The 19,585-nt window shown below is 34.6% G+C and overlaps 1 non-coding gene across 1 annotated transcript; it reads left to right on the top strand.

Annotated features, from left to right (window-relative positions):
- Positions 1 to 16,618: 16,618 nt before the first annotated feature.
- On the top strand, positions 16,619 to 16,726 carry LOC148568820 (small nucleolar RNA R71). The gene has a single exon (XR_015882607.1). It is a non-coding gene; the product is annotated as a small nucleolar RNA R71 (small nucleolar RNA).
- Positions 16,727 to 19,585: the final 2,859 nt, after the last annotated feature.

The raw sequence follows: 19,585 nt of genomic DNA on the forward strand, positions 1-19,585 counted from the left end.
AATTAATGTTTTACAACATCAATCTTTAAAGAAAATTGTTAATGGAGTGACTGGAGGATAAATATGATTAATTCGTAATCTATGAAGGGCCAATTTGATTAAAAAAAATCTTTTAGGAATGACTTTGAAGAATGTCTTATCTTTCAAGAACTAATTTGACTATTAACCCATTTATTAAAAGGTCAAATAGTGATTGAGAAGGGGTTATCTTGGTCTGTTGGTTCGGGCTCGAAGACTCGAATATTCGAAGACCCTTAACTATGCCCTCCATATCCTTTCACAGTTCCTCTAAATCCTCCATCTCTGGATGCTCAACATCGAATTTTATAGATTAAGGATCTGCTTAATGAACACAGACAGTAAAATCAGTCTTTGATACATGAAATTTTTTCTCAAGACATCAGCAACAGAATTTTATTAACTGTTATTCATGCTAGAACTGGTGCATTACAGTGGACAATAAAAAAATCACAATCTTATGATACTGCTTTAGGCTATCAAATTGCTTACCACTTCTTGCATGAAACCGATTGAGATGTGCCCTCTTCTATTACAGCAAAAAGAATTGTAAACTCGTTTATGGAAGCTCTCAGTATCCCACAAGATCAAAATGTTCTTGTGAAAATCCCTCCATGAACGTCCTTCAGTAGTCCTTCAATAATTACACATAAGAGGTTCCCATCAACTGATAAAAGTCTCTAAGATACCATGCATGAAAACTCCAGTAACTTAAGGTGATAGAGGAACATGAAAATTCTCTCCCAAAGGATTCAATGGAACATCGCATAAAAGAAAGGGAGGAAGTCAATCAAGAGAGTTCACACTCAATTAAAGCAGAGAGCTACATAGAGGAATGGTTCATTGAACCACCAATTCAAGAGGCTTTTAATGAAGAGGACATTCCAACAAACACACAACACTCAAGTCGTGATATCCAAGAAGTGAAGGCAACCAACAAGAGCACCGAAAAGAGGATTGTGACCAAGTTACAATTGAACATATCAAGGAAGAAGAAGAGGTCAACCACAAGCAATCCAACCCCTGATCCAACAAGAAAGATCAATCAAGCAATTAACAAAAGGAAGCTTGCTGGGAAGAGGCCAAGACAGGGGACACTGACTAGCTCTTCTCTCCTTCTGAGGTCATTCTTCTTAACAAACTAGAAGAAGAGGAAAAAAGTCATGAACAACATATCAAGCTAGTGACATTAAAGAAGCGCTAGTTGGGAGGCAACCCAACCGGAGGTAACTCTCTTTTCCTTTACTGTTTCAATAAGAAAGTTCAGTAGATTTCTCTATATTGAAAGGAGCTAAGTTTGGTGTTGCACACCAAAGAGATTTAAGGGTGAATGTGTAATTCTAAGTTTGGTATACCACCACAGATTTTATTAAGAACACATTACACCCTCAGCATGACTAGCTATCAGCTCCAAACAATCAGAGAAACTACTTAACAATTGTTTCGTTTCTAGTTCCTAGTTTGTTTTCTAGTTCATAGTCTGTTTTCTAGTTCATAGTTTGTTTTCTAGTTCATAGTTTATTTTCTTAATAAAAGCACTTGATGTTTCATGCATGTATTCACTCTGCTGTATATAGAAGTAGGCAAGGAACTAAGTTTGGTGTTTCCACACCAACTTAAGTTCATAAAATCACAAGCATACATGCATTCTAACCATCTCTCAAGTACTTGGGGAACAAGCAACTTTCAATATTTACAGGAAGACATTCAATATCTTGGAAGAGATACACGCCATCATTTAAGAAGATAAAGAAGGGCACAAAAGCCAAAGATGGTGATGACAAGGAGAAAACAAGTAGACTCCAAGAGGTTGTACTGTAACTGAACTGTCTTTAATTTAAATATGCTAATTGAAAGTAAAATTGTACCCTTGTGATTAGTGTCCTGTTAGTCATGAGTCATTTGCTATTTGTTTGTTTTTAAGCTTGCTAGTTTAAGTGCTTTTATCATCCCATCTTACTTGAATTGTCTGCATTGTTCCCCATGCTTGAATAAAAAAATTATTGTAAAACAGAGAAATAGTAAAGGTCTGGTTTGATATGAGATTGAATAAGGTTATGTGGTGGTATGTGCTGGTTCATTTAGTTGATTTATGAATAAGGCTAGAGGTTGGCATGACTTTGAGATATGAACTTGAGTTGCATTCCATGAGACTTGACAAATAAAAGGAGTCCATAATAAAAGAAAGAAAATGCAAGAAAAAAAAACAAAAAGAAATAAACAAGGCTGGGTACCAATGGCTTGAGATTTGGATATATGCCTGTGATGCTCTTGTACAAAGATAAGCTTGGACAACTAGGTTCTGAGGGGTGCTTCATCACCTGGCAACTTGGATCAACTAACCCGGGATTGCCAACCGAAAGTCCACCATCAAGAGCTACTTTGAGACAAAGCATTTAGTGACCCAAAGAGGTGCTGGGCATCAATTTCCAAAGAACAAAACAAGCTAAATGGCTATGATGTGTGTATGATAAGGAGAGGTTTGACCAAGTAAGTCCATAGGGGTATTTCAACATCTAGCATCTTGAACCAACTGGGGCGGGAATGCAGGCTGAAAGCTTACTTTAAAGAGCTGCCTTAACACATAGCATTTAGCCTCATCAAGCAATAAATCTCAATCAAAAGAAAGAGAGCAAGGAAAACTAAGGACCAAGCAATAACAAGTCTCATTTTTTGTGTAATTCAAGTAAGGGTCCAAAGGAGTGTTGATATCTCAGCTACAGAATAAAAGTCTCTAAGATACCATGCATAAAAACCCCAGTAACCAGAATTGAATGTCTTCCAATAAAGGCTTACACCTCTCTGTTTTCGTTCATTCTCCTTATATTTTACTGCTTGCTTGGGGACAAGCAAGATTTAAGTTTGGTGTTGTGATGACAAGTCATCTTAGGCTAGTTTGACAAGCCTTTTTTATTTGTTTTTACTTGGTCTTCATGCATTTCTTAGGCAATAAGTAAGTGTTTGGATGAGAAATTCATGCTTGTCTTGATTCAATCAAACATTGTTAATTTTATGCATTTTCATGAGATTTTTGCAAGATTTAGTTGATGTTATGAATGATGCAAAAATCTGGTGATTATGGCAAGGCTTTGATGCATGTGTTTGATTGATAATAGGTGGAAAGGAAGCTAAGAAAGGGAGAGCAAACAAGTAACAAAAGGGCCATGGAAGGAAGCAAAAGGAAGCAACATTGGAGCCAAAGTTGGTGCTCCAACGTTACTGGCAACGTTGAGGTAAAAAGGCGTGCCAACGTTGGAACCAACGTTGGTGGTCCAACGTTGGGTCCAACCTCTTTGACAAAATCTCAAAATTTGAAGTTGGAAAAATTGCATTGACGCGCACGTGTGGGTGACGCGCATGCGTGACAATACCAACGTTGGAGCTAACGTTGGTGATCAAATGTTTGGTCCAACGTCTTCGATGATATTCCAGGAAAATATTTGATATGACGCGTACGCGTCGATGACGCGCACGTGTGGAAATGGAAAAATGGCAAGTGACGCGTATGCATGGGCGACGTGCACGCGTGGATTGGCGAATTTACAGCCTTCACGCGTACGCGTGGGCCACACGCATGCGTGACTACGCGAACGTTGGTGTACCAACGTTGAGTCAAACGTTGCAGGCAATGCCCATAAATCCTTTTTCTTCAAGTAACTTTTGACCTAACGTTTATACACAAATATTGCCACCAACGTTAAGGCCAACTTCAATACAAATTGGCACCATGCAAACTTATGAATTAGTTGCCCCAACGTCCATCATCAAAGAGTCACTCCTAACTGCTTCAATCAAGGCCAAGGCCCACATCCAATTACTTGAAGACCCATTTGGGGATGAGAAGAAGAGTATAAATAGAAGAATGTTTGAAAGATGAAGGGGCACTAGTAGTAGGAATAGGAGTAGAGGCTAGAGGATTAGAGACTCCAGAGAGCTTAGCTTAGGATTTTAGTTTGATACACTTTTTCTCTTCTGCACTTTTACATTTCAGCTTGTATTGAACTTCATTTACTTTATGCAAGTTCAATTTCCTGCACTTCTATTCCTCTGCAATTTTACATTTCCGTTCATATTGAGCTTGATTTACTATTCATGCAATTTAAATTTTCTGCAAGTATTCTTAGAGCTATGATCCACTAAATCCCAATTCATTAGGGGGGAGGAGCTCTATTGTGATTCTAATGGATTAATAAAATTCTTCTTCTTCTCAATTCGCTTGGGTAGCTAAGAGATAACTTCTGTTTTGATTTGATCCATTCACTCCGGAAGGGGATTTGGATCCATTGAATTTCCATGTGAGCATCGAAAGGGGAATCATGGAAATTAGAACTGAAGCTCTATCTCTCACAACTCTCTTGATTAACACCATTCGGGAGGAATTGAGATCTTGAGAGATTGTGTGGCTTATGGATGAGAGATATGCACTTAGCATCTAATATTCTGTTGAAAATTTAGCATTTAGGCAACAACCAACACCTACCTCACCAACGAATTTATCTACCGGTAAATCTAACAATATAATTGCCAAAAATTTAAAAACAAAAACCCTCTCCCTCAATTATGCAACGTCTCTCCCTCTCTTATCTCTTTTTCTCTCGCCATTTTCTCTCTTTATCTCTCTCCCTCCTCTTCGTAACAAACGAGTCTTTCTCCTGTATTGTCATAGCTGAGCCACCAGAGATCCAGACGTCGCTGCAAGGTTACGTCACCGTTGCCACTGCCTCATGGGTCATCGTCGTCGTTGTCCACCATTGTTCCTTCTCCAGGTTCATGTAAATCCTCCTCATTCTTCTGCTTGTTAATTTTTGTTAAAAAAAATCCTAACACTACTCATTAATGACAAAGGTGGGAGAAGCTTGATGTTGCCATCGCACCGTAAATGCCGCCATCGCAATTCAACCACCAAATTTAGTTTTTTAAATTTTTATTTTTTTATTTTTATTATTTTCTATGTATTTTTATATATATTTTATTAATTTTGTGTTTGATTTTTTATTTTAAAATATAAGTTTGGTTGAAATTTTAATTTTTTTTGGGGTTAAGTACAATTTTGAACCTTAAGGTGTAGGCCAAAAAGTTTTTTCGTCCCGAATTTTTTTTGCATACAAAATCGTCCCTAAAGTTTAACATGGTTTTAAAATCGTTCTTACCTTAGGGTCCAAAATTATACGGAGGTGGCAGCGGAAGTGGAGACAGAGGTGGATCGTGAACAACTTCTTCTTCTTCCCTCCCCCCTTCTTCTTCCCTTCCCCATTTGCAGGAGTAGAAACACTCTCTTTTTCTTATTTTTTCTTTCTTTTTTATTTTATAATTTTTTTTTGTTATGGGTAATTTGGTTCAAAATTTTAATATTTAAGTAAAACGGACGATTTTAAAACTTGGTTTTAAACCTTAAGGACAATTATGCAAAAAAAGTTGGGGACAAAAATAATTTTCGACCTATACCTTAAGGACCAAAACCGTACTTTACACTTTTTTTTTTTGAAAATTTTTGTTTTAAATTGTGTTTAAATTCTATTGTATTTTCTTAATTTACTGGTTAGGATATTTTGCTTTTAAATTGAAGTTTAAATTTTGAAATTTGTATTCTTTTAAAAATTTATGTTTAAAATTTGTGTTTTAATTTAGATTTATTAAGGTTAATTCAATCAATTTAGGTTGTTAGGGTTAAATTTGTTTTTTAATTAGATTGTTTTAGGTGAATTAGGTTTTGTAGTTTAAATTAATATATTTTTATCAATTAGGTTCGTTAGGTTAGTTAAGTTAAATAACTCTTTGAATTAGTTTCACCAAGTGAATTTTATAAGTTATCTTTTTATTAGGATTGTGTTATTTTTTTGAGATTCATTGGAGTTTGCTTTCTTCATAATTTTTGCAGTTATATTTCAAGGGTTGTTCGTGTAATGTTTTGGTTGGTTTTTTATCTCTGAATATAATGAATTCTTTTATAAGTTTAATGTTGGACTTACTTTTACTATGATAGAGTTTTAGAATAAAAATGGGAGAAGGTTGCCTAGTGATGCCTTCTCGAAACCCTTGTTTGTTGAAAATTTGTAAAATAATAAGGGAATAGGCACTAAAACAGTTAGGAATTTAATGTTTTTTGAATGTGTTTTTGTTTTAATTTATGCTTGCAAATGTTTCATATGTGAAAATTGATAATTTTTTTATGGAGGTCTTTGAATTAAAGAAAAACTCTATTGAATTTTTGTTAAAATTATTTAAAGACATGTTTGATTTGTGAAAAAAAAAATTGCATTTAGTGCAAGTTTTTAATTATGGAAAAAATTCTGTCAAAATTTCTAAAAAAAGTAATAAATTATGTTATTGGTTGAATTCTAGGTATTGACAATAATAAAATACCTTAAAGGCCAAAACACATTTTCTTTCTCAATTAAGCCCATCTGGTCCTCTTCTCTTTACTTATTATTATCACTGTGATTGGTTCATAGTGAAAGATAATCAGCTCAAAATATAATTGAATGATAAAATTAAAAACAAAAAATATTGGTACATTGAATGAATTAATTATAAATCTAAAAAAATTGCTGGAAAATATATCTTTGGTAAGAAATTAAAGAAAGTAAATTAAAACATATTTTTATTAGGATGACAAATATTTAATTATTTAAATTTTATTAGAAAATACAAAATTGTTCATAGAAAAGTGAACTAAAATCTAAAAACTATTATTTTTTAGCTAAGAAAATAGTAGTAAAAAAATTAAAAAATTTAACCAAAAAAATTAAATTTTAATTTAATTTATTTATAAATTCTTTAAATTCCTAAAATCATATTGTAATAATATTCATGAAATGAGTAATATTAAATTTATCTCTAAGTGTATCAATTACTTAAAAAAAAAAGAAGTTAATAAATTTATATATTTTATTTTATAATAAATATATTGCTTCATGTCTATGAATCCACACAATATCTTAATGTTAAAAAAAATTTCATATAAAATATTTTTTTATTATATAAAAAGAAAGAAATACTATGAATTTTGTATAAAAAGTATTTTAAAATTCATTAAATATTCGTACCTTAACTATAGTTTATATGTTAAAATTGTTTTACTTAATTAGACAGAAAAAAATGTATAGTATGATTACATAGGGTATGAAGCAAGTATTATAGAAGTTATCGAAAACTAAAAATAAAATGAAGGTAGCTCTCTCTCTCTCTCTCTCTCTCTCTCTCTCTCTCTCTCTCTCTCTCTCAATATGATGTCATGCAGAAGTGTTGGGAGTCAGTCTTGTGGTCGGTGTAAAAGGAAGGTGAGTGCCACCCATAAGACTTCTCAGTCATCATCCTCTACCTCGACAACGCCTGAAATCTCACAGGCACAGAGTACACAAGGTTAACCCTTTATTATGGTCTCTAATCCCAATTTTATGGGCCCTACTGTTGTGCCAATTATTCTTTTAGGAAATTGTCCTGCTGATTCACTAGAGTGGACTCCTCCATCACCTCCACCCATTCAGTAGACCACTACATCGATGCCACCTTCCATGATAGGCACCACAGTACTGGAATTCTCTCATGGATCCTAACTAGATGTCCCATTATAGTGGGTCATTAGGATGATAATTTGGTCTAATGGATTGACTGCATGAGCATTATTTTAATTTGGTCTAATGGATTGACTCCATGATCAAGAAGATTTTGGACCACTACATGGCTAGGTAGCTTTAGCAGATGCTTGAGGACGTATGTGAGAAATGGGACCACCTTATCCAGTAACTCCAATAGGACATTAAGAAGGCCCTCTATGTCTATTGGAAGAATGAAGAGGGGTTCAAGCATTGGCGAGGAACAACATGGACAACAGAGCATCTAACTTGTATTAATATATTAAGTTCATTTTATTTTTGACTTTTAAATTAATTGTCACTTAACTTAACCTTTTGTTTTAATATGTGTAGTCTAAGTTATTGGATTTGAGACAACGATGACGGAGGTCTTCAAGTATATTCACATGCTGAAGGAGAGCAAAGAGAGATTTACCAATTAGCAGTCTGTGGATTATTATGTGAGTAAACGTCATAATTTATTTCATAACTTATAATCGTTTTCAATTAATTATCGTCCTAATCACATTTGCTTATCATGTTATAAGAATTATACTTGCAAAATTTGGAAGTCATGACCCAGCAATCTCAATAGAGTGGGGAGGACGGCAACAACTCCTCTTCTTCCATCGTCAATCTTGATGCATTGTAGCGCTAGATCGCATCCGAATCGTACAAGAATTGTGTTTATGGGTTGCTGTCGTTCTTCGTCATTAACCTCTGTACCTCCACCTTGAGGGCTTCATCCACCTCAGTCACCAACTGTAAGATTTGAGAAATTTATTAGTAAATTGTCTTATCTAAATTTGATTTAAAAGGGTTTAAACCGCTCAGTTCAGGTTAAAAACTTAAACTTCTCCATTTGAAGATTTGCAAATAAGGTTTGAAATCAAAAAATTATTTGGAGCGAGAAAGTGTAATTATTTTTGAAAACACATGTATCGGTATCATAATTAACTGTACATGCTTATGTCAGTCTGGCACCGCCTATAAGAAAAGTAAGGAGGTAAAAGTGACCAGAAAATTATTTCAGATACAAATTGAATCAGATATCTTTAAAATTTGGATCCTAAGAAGAGCCAATGGGTAAAAAGACAAAAATGTCCTTTACCCATTTAACAAAACATGTGACTCTCTCTCTATTATTTCCAATACATTCATTTCCTCTTCTCTCAGAGAAGGAAACACGAGAGAATTAGAGAAAATAGAAACCCAAATGTCACTATTTATCATCATCTTTAAATCCACTTTTTTCGTAAACTAGAGCTCCGATTAACGACCCATTTATTGTTACGCGATCCTCTCGCCTCCCTCTTCGTTTTTGTACAATTTTTGTGGTGAGTAATCGCAATAAAACTACTCTAATTTTATTATTTTTTCATTTTGGGATGTGAAGGGTTGAAATGTATGATTTTGATTCCTTAGGGAAAGCTCTAACTCGAATTCTAGAGGGTTTTATCCCAAGTTCATGCAGTATAAGGTAAAGAAATAACTTTTCTCCATTTTACTCCAATTTGTATAAAACCTTAAGTTTGAATGAAATGTGTTGAATAGAGTTTGTTAAGGCTTGAATTAGCTGGAGGGAAGCTCAAGATGAAACACTCTACCACACAGAGTTTCACTCTTAAGTCGTAAAGTAGAGGTGGTGAAGTATTACTATCTCTAAAAAAAAGGCGTATATAAATATAGTTGAAAGACATTATAACTAGGAACCTTAAAGAAGAAGCTAAACAAAAGCGTAACAGAAATTGCATCATACTCATCCGGATAAGTGTATAAGGATAAAAAGATCGAAAGAAAAAGAGTATAATACATATAAGGATCAGAGTTCCAAAGATACAATTATCAAGCTCTAAACTCGACCTGCGAAGCAAAGGCCGGCCAAAGTATATATATATATATATATGATCCACAATCATCCCAAAAGACAAAATACAAAACCTATTTCTCCAAGTCAACCTCTAAAAGAGATAAATATACAAGTTATATACAGAAGAGAATATAACTACATATATTCAATCTGAACTCAAAAAGTAAAAAAGCAAAAACATAGTTCTTTGCTTCCAAAGGATCTCCAGAATACTCAGCGAGGTACATCTCGACCTGCATCTGAAAAACAAAAAAATATGTATGGAATGAGAACCATGAAAGCCAGAGGCATTCCTAGAACTCCAATACTCAGATTCAAACTTAAAATTTATTCTAAACCATAAATCTTGGTAATCTATCTAAGGGATTATTCTAGCTCTAATCTAACTCTACACATTCTGTCTCCTCCAAACCTCCTAACCACCAGGTGGAACAACCTTTATCACGCCTCTGCCAGGAAAGGGTCTCTCAGAAAACATATACATAGTTACATACAAGTCAAATAAAGAAAACATAGATAGGGTACAGATACAGCAAGTAGCAGATAATTATGGTTAAGCAGTTAGACAAACCAAAACAATGCACACTCAAGCAAAATATACAAATGCATATGATGTATGTCTGTCGGCTGATGAGTCTCATCTGTCGGTTATATAGCCAAATCCAACATGTCTAGTAAATAACCTTAGACAGTCCCTCTGTGGGCGCATCCCCAAGCTCAAAAAGTATCCATGAGAAAAATCACAAGCTCAAATTTATATATATGCATGCCCATGGGAGAATCCGAGGAGTTAAAGTGTCCGGTCACATCTTGCAACAAAGGGTCAACAGAGTATCAAATCTCAACCTGGAGCAAGTGGTGGCAAGCTACTGCGTCTACTAAGAAAACTCGTGTCTCAGATAATTTTAAATGCTCATGTCAAATAGATTTTAATTCATCATTTATCAATGTCATTATCGCCATCAATTCAAATCTCATTCAATTACAATTCATTATTATTATTATTATTATTATTATTATTATTATTATTATTATTATTATTATTATTATTATTATTATTATTATTATTATTATTATTCATCTTTATCAATCACTTCTTACTCAGCATTACGAACACCTCATTACTCAGTTATCACTTTGCAAATCCTTCTTAATATCCCCTTAACTCATTTAACATATTCACCCTTGTTATAAAGTTTAAAAACTTGCTAACGGATCTTAAACAGGTGTTAAAGAGGTTTGGAAAGCTAGAGGAGTGGTTGAAAACTCAAAAATTGTACTTTTCATCAAAACAGGGGTCATGCATACGCATGTCCATTCTCGCGTACACATGAGTGTTAAAATGGCAAAGTCGCGTACATGAACATCATCTGCGTACATGAGCTCGTGGAACAGAAAAGGGATCCTCAAGTACGTAAGCCCTCAGTCGTGTACGCATGATTGGAAAATTGACATAGTCGCGTATGCGTCTACCTCATGCGTACGCGAGCGTGTTAGACAGAGGGAATTCTCGCGTACGCATGCCTTAGGTTTTCCAGAAAAGTTGTTAAGTATGTAGAAATCAGTTTTACACCCCCAACTTCGAACATGCATAACTTTTTCATAAAAAATCATTTTTAGTCTGTTCTTTGAACGTTGTAAACTTCACAGACCCAGTTTTTATTCAAGATAAGTTTAACAAAATTTGAGGGTCTGAAAACTAAGTTATGGCCTGCCGAAGTTTGTCAGAAATAAGTTTTTATCCAAAAACACTAAACCTCAATTTTTCCAAAATCCTCAATTCAAAATCCTTTATTTTACAACCCAAAACAACACCACATATCCCTAATCACATTCACACACACTTCCCATTCATACCATAACATGTCAACATACAAATTCATTCAATCCATTCAACAATTTCCATCACTCATCACTAATCCTCAACAATTCATCTAGTTCAACTTATCCTATGGTCAACTATCCTAAGTTTTCACGTAACATTATACATTAACTACGAGAAACCAAAATCATACCTTGGTCAATTCCTCCCTAAGGGTAGAACACCTCAAAATCCTCTTCTCCATAAGCTCCAAGTCTCTAATTACCAACTCTGCAAGCTCAACCACCAGAATTTCGTTCCAAACCACCAATTCAACATGAAACTCAATCTAATTCATATAATATCACTATAATTAACATAGAACTCACTAATCCAATAATTCACAAAAGTTTAATAGTTTCTTATCGTACCCACGGACGTTTTAGATGAACCCCAGTGATTACCCACTGCTAGAGTTCACCTAAACAATCAAAATCACTCAATTCCTCAATACCAAAACCCCAAAATTTTGAAACTGAAGAGAAGAAGGTTGGGTGGGAAAATAAAACTTTCTTACCACTCTGTTCCAATGGATTCGAAGAGCTTGACACAGTGGTCACGTGGTCGCAAATAGTGCGGCAATCGGAGCTCCGAATTGGAAAATATGTGGAATTGAAGTTGAGCTAGGGCTTAGGTTTTTGCTTTCTCCCCTCACCCCAAAGTTTCAGCATGTCCTTTATGATATGGGGGAGGAAATGGCTGAGTTATGTGTTTTATATGTTGGGCCTTGGGCCTGGTTTGGGTCCGGTCTAACCAGTTTGGTCTGTTAGTCCAGTTTTAGGCCAAAATCTTTAAAATTAGTGTCTAAATTCGTATTTTAAATATTTCTACTTCTCTAAACTATAAAATTTAATTTCCTAATTTCTTTGGTGGAATTTATTTTGTCATAAAATTAGAATGTCTAGTTTATTGTCTTTAAATAACGAAGACAAAATGATTTTTCTAGAGAAACTTATGATCTTTTGAAGTTTGGAGATTAAAATGTGGTTCTGCAAAAATAACAATAGTAGCAGATTCAGTGCATACGAATCTAGCATGTGTATGCACCATTTTGCTAAGTGGAAATTATCAGGTCCTCACCTTATTTACTTCTCTTTTTTATATCTCAGTGGATTTCTATGATAACCAAGTCAATCTGGGAAGTTCTTACTCTTTTGGAGAGACTAGTCTAATCTTTTGGTCTCCTCTCATTACCTATGTAGTCCCTGTGTGTATTTATAGTTTGAAAGACAGGAGCTTGGCAAAATTGTAGACATAATTGTAGACATAATTGAATTGAGTCACAGCTGTCGATTCTCAATTGTGTTGTTTAAGTGTGTTTGGACGGATACGACTACTACTAGAGGAATCAAACAAGATCATTTGGGTCTTACTAGTGTTAGCTTCTCTCGTTCGATACATACTGGTGATCGAGAAGACTATGAATCGTACATATTGGCATCAGAGGCTCATCTCGTATACTATGTGGATAATAAAGTAGATAAAGAATGGAGTGTAGTGGTTCATTTGAAGCCACGAGACTTGTATGACATGGGAGAAGAAACTGAAATTGATTTTTCTCCATAGCCAGGGTTGAACAATTCAACAGCAGAGGACATTGGATATTTACAGTTGACAAGGGATGATGATACAGAAGACCCCACAAACAATGCTTCTGAAAATATTGATGACGTTGCAGAATGAAAACAAGAGAAATGTTAACATAACTTTTAAAGGAGATTTGTGTGTTTAATAAGTTTAATACACTTAATTTTTGTATGTAGTTGGCTGGTTACATTACGATCTATATTTTCGTATTTTAATTAAGTGTTTACTGGATTAACAACTTTAATGAATTAAAGCCTTTTCCCATTTCTCCAAATTTTTTTTGATATAAAGTTAGTTCACAATGAAGTATCTATATCGTTATTGCTGTTGTTCCTAATGTTAGTTTTATTAAAATATAACATATCTAATAATCATTAACAATTTTAATATTGTTATGATTAATAAATATTAGTTATTTTAAAATGATAGAGTAATAAGGGAAAATTAAATGGAGGAGTTTTCATCATGCTGTGCAAGCACGACATCACTAATGAAATGGCTGTAGCCTTTCCATTCTCTTCGTTGGAACATGCAATTGTTGTTGCTAGAGACATATGATTTCATAAAGTGAATGTTAGGTGTTGGTTGGAAGCTATATCAGGACACTCTTGTTTCAAGGAATACTTAGAAACAGCAAACAATTATACCATGCAGGTTCATTCCTTAGGCATATACTTATTAATTAATTGAATAATGTATATGTTAAGTTTATATACGAGAACTAAATTTGTTGCAATAATATTTGTTATGTTAACATTCAAATTTGTAGGAACTTCATAAATAGGGATCAATGTATGAAAAGAGGTTTGGTTATATATTTGTGACATATGCATCTGGAAGAAACTCTGAAGACATACTTGCTGAATTGAAGGTAAAAAAATAGATTTCTAATACAAAAAATTCATTGTAAATAAATAGTTTATTTTACAAAAAATATCATGAACTATATCTTTTATTATGTAGATACGCTTCAGAAACAACCATGTTGTTGAGTTGGATATTGCATCACAGTAGGAAATGAAGTATATAGAATTGCAAATTACAAATCTTCTTTCTAAGAGATATGCCCAAAGTACTAATAAGGGAGATGGTAATTGTTGTTTATTTTTGTTTTGTTTTAAAAGTTTCTTATGATATTAACATACCATGTTTTCTGTAAATTAATATCTGACGAATTAGGAGTTCACGGTTTCTTCTGGGTAGCCTTATATTATTGTATGGATGTTGATATTTTCAATGTTACCTGAATATTCAGGTGAAGTAGTTAATGATAGTCTAGATGGGACAGAGATTGATTCAGAAAAAAATTTAGATAAAATCTTTTCCGTTTGAATTGACATCTCCATGTAGTCTGATCTCAATAAGGTCCTGAAAGAAGACAAAGAAACTTTGGATGACTAACAAAGACAAGATTATGTACATGTTACAAATAGGGGCTTCGATTTGATAAAAAAAAATGGTCAATACGATGTTAAAGAGAAATTTTGACCTTGTATTTTAAGACTTAGGTCGATTCCCCTTAGTTTAATGGTTTTGGTCGCAATACTACATCTATGACTACTTTAAGAATTTCATGAATCAGGTTGAATGAGGACTTGGTCCAACCTTTGATCAAAGTTGACCCTTCTTGTGTAGGGGCATGCGTTCTCTTCCATCATTGGCAAGTTGAACGCCACCCTTACATTTTTCGGACTGAAATCTAAGTATTTCCCCCGAACCATGGTGAGCCAATGCTTTGGATTCGGGTTCACACTTTGATCATGGTTCCTTGTGATCCATGCGTTTGCATAGAACTCTTGAACCATTAGGATCCCGACTTGTTGAATGGGGTTGGTGAGAACTTCCCAACCTCTTCTTTGGATTTCAAAATGGATCTCCGGATACTCATTCTTTTTGAGTTTGAAAGGAACCTCAGGGATCACTTTCTTCTTGGCCACGACTTCATAGAAGTGGTCTTGATGGACCTTAGAGATGAATCTCTCCATCTCCCATGACTCATAGGTGGAAGCAATTGCCTTCCCTTTCCTCTTTCTAGAGGTTTCTCTGGCCTTAGGTGCCATAGATGGTTATGAAAAAACAAAAAGCAATGCTTTTTACCACACCAAACTTAAAATGTTTAACGCCAGTTTCATGCTCTGTTCTGGCGTTAAACACCAGCCAGATGCTCCTTACTGGCGTTTAAACGCCAGTAAGCCCTTTCTCCAGGGTGTGCTATTTTCAATGCTGTTTTTCATTCTGTTTTTAATTTTTCAGTAGTTTTTGTGACTCCACATGATCATCAACCTAATAAAACATGAAATAACAAAGAGAAAATAAAATAAAAATGATCAAATAACATTGAGTTGCCTTCCAACAAGTGCTTCTTTAATGTCAATAGCTTGACAGTGAGCTCTCATGGAGCCTCACAGATAATCAGAGCAAGGTTGGGACCTTCCAACACCAAACTTAGAGTTTGGTTGTGGGGGTTCAACACCAAACTTAGAGTTTGACTGTGGGGGCTTTGGTTGACTCTACAGTGAGAGAAGCTTTTCATGCTTCCTCTCCATGGTTACAGAAAGAGATCCTTGAGTTTTAAACATAAGGTAGTCCTCATTCAGTTGAAGGACCAACTCTCCTCTGTCCACATCAATCACAGCTCTTGTTGTGGCTAGGAAGGGTCTTCCAAGGATAATGAATTCATCCTCATCCTTCCCAGTGTCTAGGATTATGAAATCAGCAGGGATGTAAAGGTCTTCAACCTTTACTAACACGTCCTCTACTTGTCCATAAGCCTATTTTCTTGAGTTGTCTGCCATTTCTAATGAGATTCTGGCAGCTTGCACCTCAAAGATTCTCAGTTTTTCTGTTACAGAGAGTGGCATGAGGTTTATCCCTGATCCAAGGTCACATAGAGCCTTCTCAAAGGTCATGGTGCCTATGGTACAAGGTATTAAGAACTTTCCAGGATCCTGTTTCTTCTGAGGCAATCTTAGTTGATCCAGATCACTCAGTTCATTGATGAGCAAGGGAGGTTCATCTTCCCAAGTCTCATTACCAAATAATTTGGCATTCAACTTCATGATTGCACCAAGGTACTTGGCAACTTGCTCTTCAGTAATATCTTCATTCTCTTCAGAAAAAAATACTCATCAGAGATCATGAATGGCATAAGGAGGTTCAATAGAATCTCTATGGTCTCCAGATGAGCCTCAGAGTCCTTTGGTTCCTCAGAGGGAAACTCCTTATTGATCTCTGGACGTCCCAAGAGGTCTTCCTCACTGGGGTTCACGTCCTCTCCCTCCCTTGTAGGTTCGGCCATGGTAATTAATTCAATGGCCTTGCACTCTCCTTTTGGATTTTCTTCTGTATTGCTTGGTAATCATAGGCTTCTTCTTCAGAAGATGCCTCTTGAGTACTGTTGGATGCAGCTTGCATTCCATTCAGACTCTGAGAAATCATATTGACTTGCTGAGTCAATATTTTATTCTGAGCCAATATGGCATTCAGAGTATCAATTTCAAGAACTTCCTTCCTCATAGGTGTCCCATTATTCACAAAATTCCTTTCAGAAGTGTACATGAACTGGTTATTTGCAACCATGTCAATGAGTTCCTGAGCTTCTGCAGGCGTTTTCTTTAGGTGATTGGATCCACCTGCAGAATGGTTCAGTAACATCTTTGATAGCTCAGACAGACCATCATAGAATATATCCAGGATGGTCCATTCTGAAAGCATGTCAGAAGGACACCTTTTGGTCAGTTCCTTGTATCTCTCCCAAGCTTCATAGAGGGATTCACCTTCTTTCTGTCTGAAGTTTTGAACATCCACTCTAAGCTTACTAAGCTTTTGAGGAGGAAAGAACTTGGCTAAGAAAGCCGTGACCAGCTTATCCCAAGAGTTCAGGCTATCTTTAGGTTGAGAGTCCAACCATACTCTAGCTCTGTCTCTTACAGCAAACGGGAAAAGCATAAGCCTGTAGACCTCGGGATCAACCCCATTGGTCTTAACAGTATCACAGATCTGCAAGAACTCAGTTAAGAACTGAAAAGGATCTTCGGATGGAAGTCCATGAAACTTGCAGTTCTGTTGCATCAGAGAAACTAATTGAGGTTTAAGCTCAAAATTGTTTGCTCCAATGGCAGGGATTAAGATGCTTCTTCCATGTAAATTGGAATTAGGTGCAGTAAAGTCACCAAGCATCTTCCTTGCATTGTTATTATTTTCGGCCATGTCTCCTTCTTTTTCGAAAATTTCTGTAAGGTTGTCTCTGGATTGTTGTATTTTAGCTTCTCTTAGTTTCCTCTTCAGAGTCCTTTCAGGTTCAGGATCAGCTTCAACAAGAATGTTTTTGTCCTTGCTCCTGCTCATATGAAAAAGAAGAGAACAGAAAAGAAAATATGGAATCCTCTATGTCACAGTATAGAGATTCCTTTATGTGAGTAAAAGAAGAGAAGAATGTAATGTAAGGAAGAGAAGAGGAAAAACTCGAATATAGAGAAGAGGATGGGGTTCGAATTTTTGGGTGGAAGAGAAGTGTTAGTAGATGAATAAATAAATAGAAGGAGATGAGAGGTGAGAGAATTTCGAAAATCAATTAGAATAAAAATTAAAATTTAAAATAATTAGTTAATTAAAAAGGAATTTTGAAAAAGATGGAAGGGATTTTCGAAAATTAAAGGTAGAGAGTTAGTTGGGCAGTTTTGAAAAAGATCAGATTGAAACAAAAAGATATGATTGATTGAAAAAGATTTGAAATTTGTTTTTTTTTTGAAAAGGATATGATTGAAATTAAAAAAGATATGATTGAAATAAAAAGATAAGATTGATTGAAAAAGATTTGAAAATCAATTTTAAAAAGATAGGAAGTTAGAAAAGAAGTTAGAAAAGATTTTGAAATAGATATGATAAAAAATTATTTTGGAAAAGATTTGAAAAAGAAATTTAAAAAGATTTGATTTTGAAAATTAAAGTTGATTACTTGGCTAACAAGAAACTAAAAAGATATGATTCTAGTGTTTAAAGATTGAACCTTTCTTAATAGGAAAGTAACAACTTTGAAAAATTTTGAATCAAAACATTAAATGCTAATAAAATTTTCGAAGATTAAGAAATAAAATAAGAAAAAGATTTTGAAAATTAATTTGAATATTTTCGAAAAAAATGAAATAGGTTTTGAAAAATTTTAAAAATGAATTCGAAAATATGAAAAGAAAATTGAAAAAGATTTGATTTTGAAAAAGATTTTGAAAAAGATAAGATTTTTATATTGAAAATTTGATTTGACTCATAAAAACAACTAGATTTTAAAAATTTTTGAAAAAGTCAACTCAAATTTTCGAATTTGATGAGAAGAAAAAGGGAAAGATATATTTTTTTTGATTTTTTGAATTCTAATAAGGAAAGAGAGAAAAACATAAAAAAGACTCAATGCATGAAAATTTTGGATCAAAACATGTGATGCATGCAAGAACACTATGAATGTCAAGATGAACACCAAGAACACTTTGAATGTCAAGATGAACACCAAGAACTTATTTTTGAAAAATTTTCAAGAAAAGAAAACATGCAAGACACCAAACTTAAAGATTTTTAATTTTTAGACACTAAGAGTTCAAGAATGCATATGAAAAACAAGAAAAGACACAAAACAAGAAAATATGAAGATCAAACAAGAAGACTGGCCAAGAACAACTTGAAGATCATGAAGAATGCAATGCATGAAATTTTCGAAAATAATTTTTGGAGAATTAAAAAGATGCAATTGACACCAAACTTAAAAGTTGACTCTAGATTCAAGCAAGAAACACAAAAAAATATTTTTGATTTTATGATTTTGTAATTTTTTTGGGATTTTTCAAAAATTAATTTTGGAAAAACGAAAAAGAAGAATTTTTTTTTTCGAAAATAAGAAATAAAAAGCTTAAAATTAAAATAAAATTACCTAATCTGAGCAACAAGATGAACCGTCAGTTGTCCAAACTCGAACAATCCCCGACAATGGCGCCAAAAACTTGGTGTGCGAAATCGTGATCATTACTTCCTTGGTAACGGCGCTAAAAACTCAATACGCATGTTCATGATCTTAATTCTGTTTCACAATTTCATACAACTAACCAGCAAGTGCACTGGGTCATCCAAGTAATAAACCTTACGTGAGTAAGGGTCGATCCCACGGAGATTGTCGGCTTGAAGCAAGCTATGGTCACCTTGTAAATCTCAGTCAGGCGGATTAAACTGATTTTATGAATTGATAAGTAAAAGATAAATAAAATATAAAATAGGATAGTGGTACTTATGTAATTCATTGGTGAGAATTTCAGATAAGCGTATAGAGATGCTTTCGTCCCTCTGAACCTCTGCTTTCCTGCTGTCTTCATCTAATCCTTCCTACTCCTTTCCATGGCAAGCTTTATGTAGGGCATCACCGTTGTCAATGGCTACTTCTCGTCCTCTCAGTAAAAATGGTCCAAGATGCTCTATCACGGCACGGCTATTCATCTGTCGGTTCTCGATCATACTGGAATAGGATCCATTGATCCTTTTGCGTCTGTCACTACGCCCAGCACTCACGAGTTTGAAGCTCGTCACAGCCATCCCTTCTCAGATCCTACTCGAAATACCACAAACAAGGTTTAGACTTTCCGGATCTCAGGAATGGCCATCCATGGGTTCTAACTTATACCACGAAGACACTAA

The sequence above is a fragment of the Arachis ipaensis genome, chromosome B4 (assembly GCF_059453495.1).
Source record: "Arachis ipaensis isolate K30076 ecotype BB chromosome B4, ASM5945349v1, whole genome shotgun sequence".
Lineage (NCBI taxonomy): Eukaryota > Viridiplantae > Streptophyta > Magnoliopsida > Fabales > Fabaceae > Arachis > Arachis ipaensis.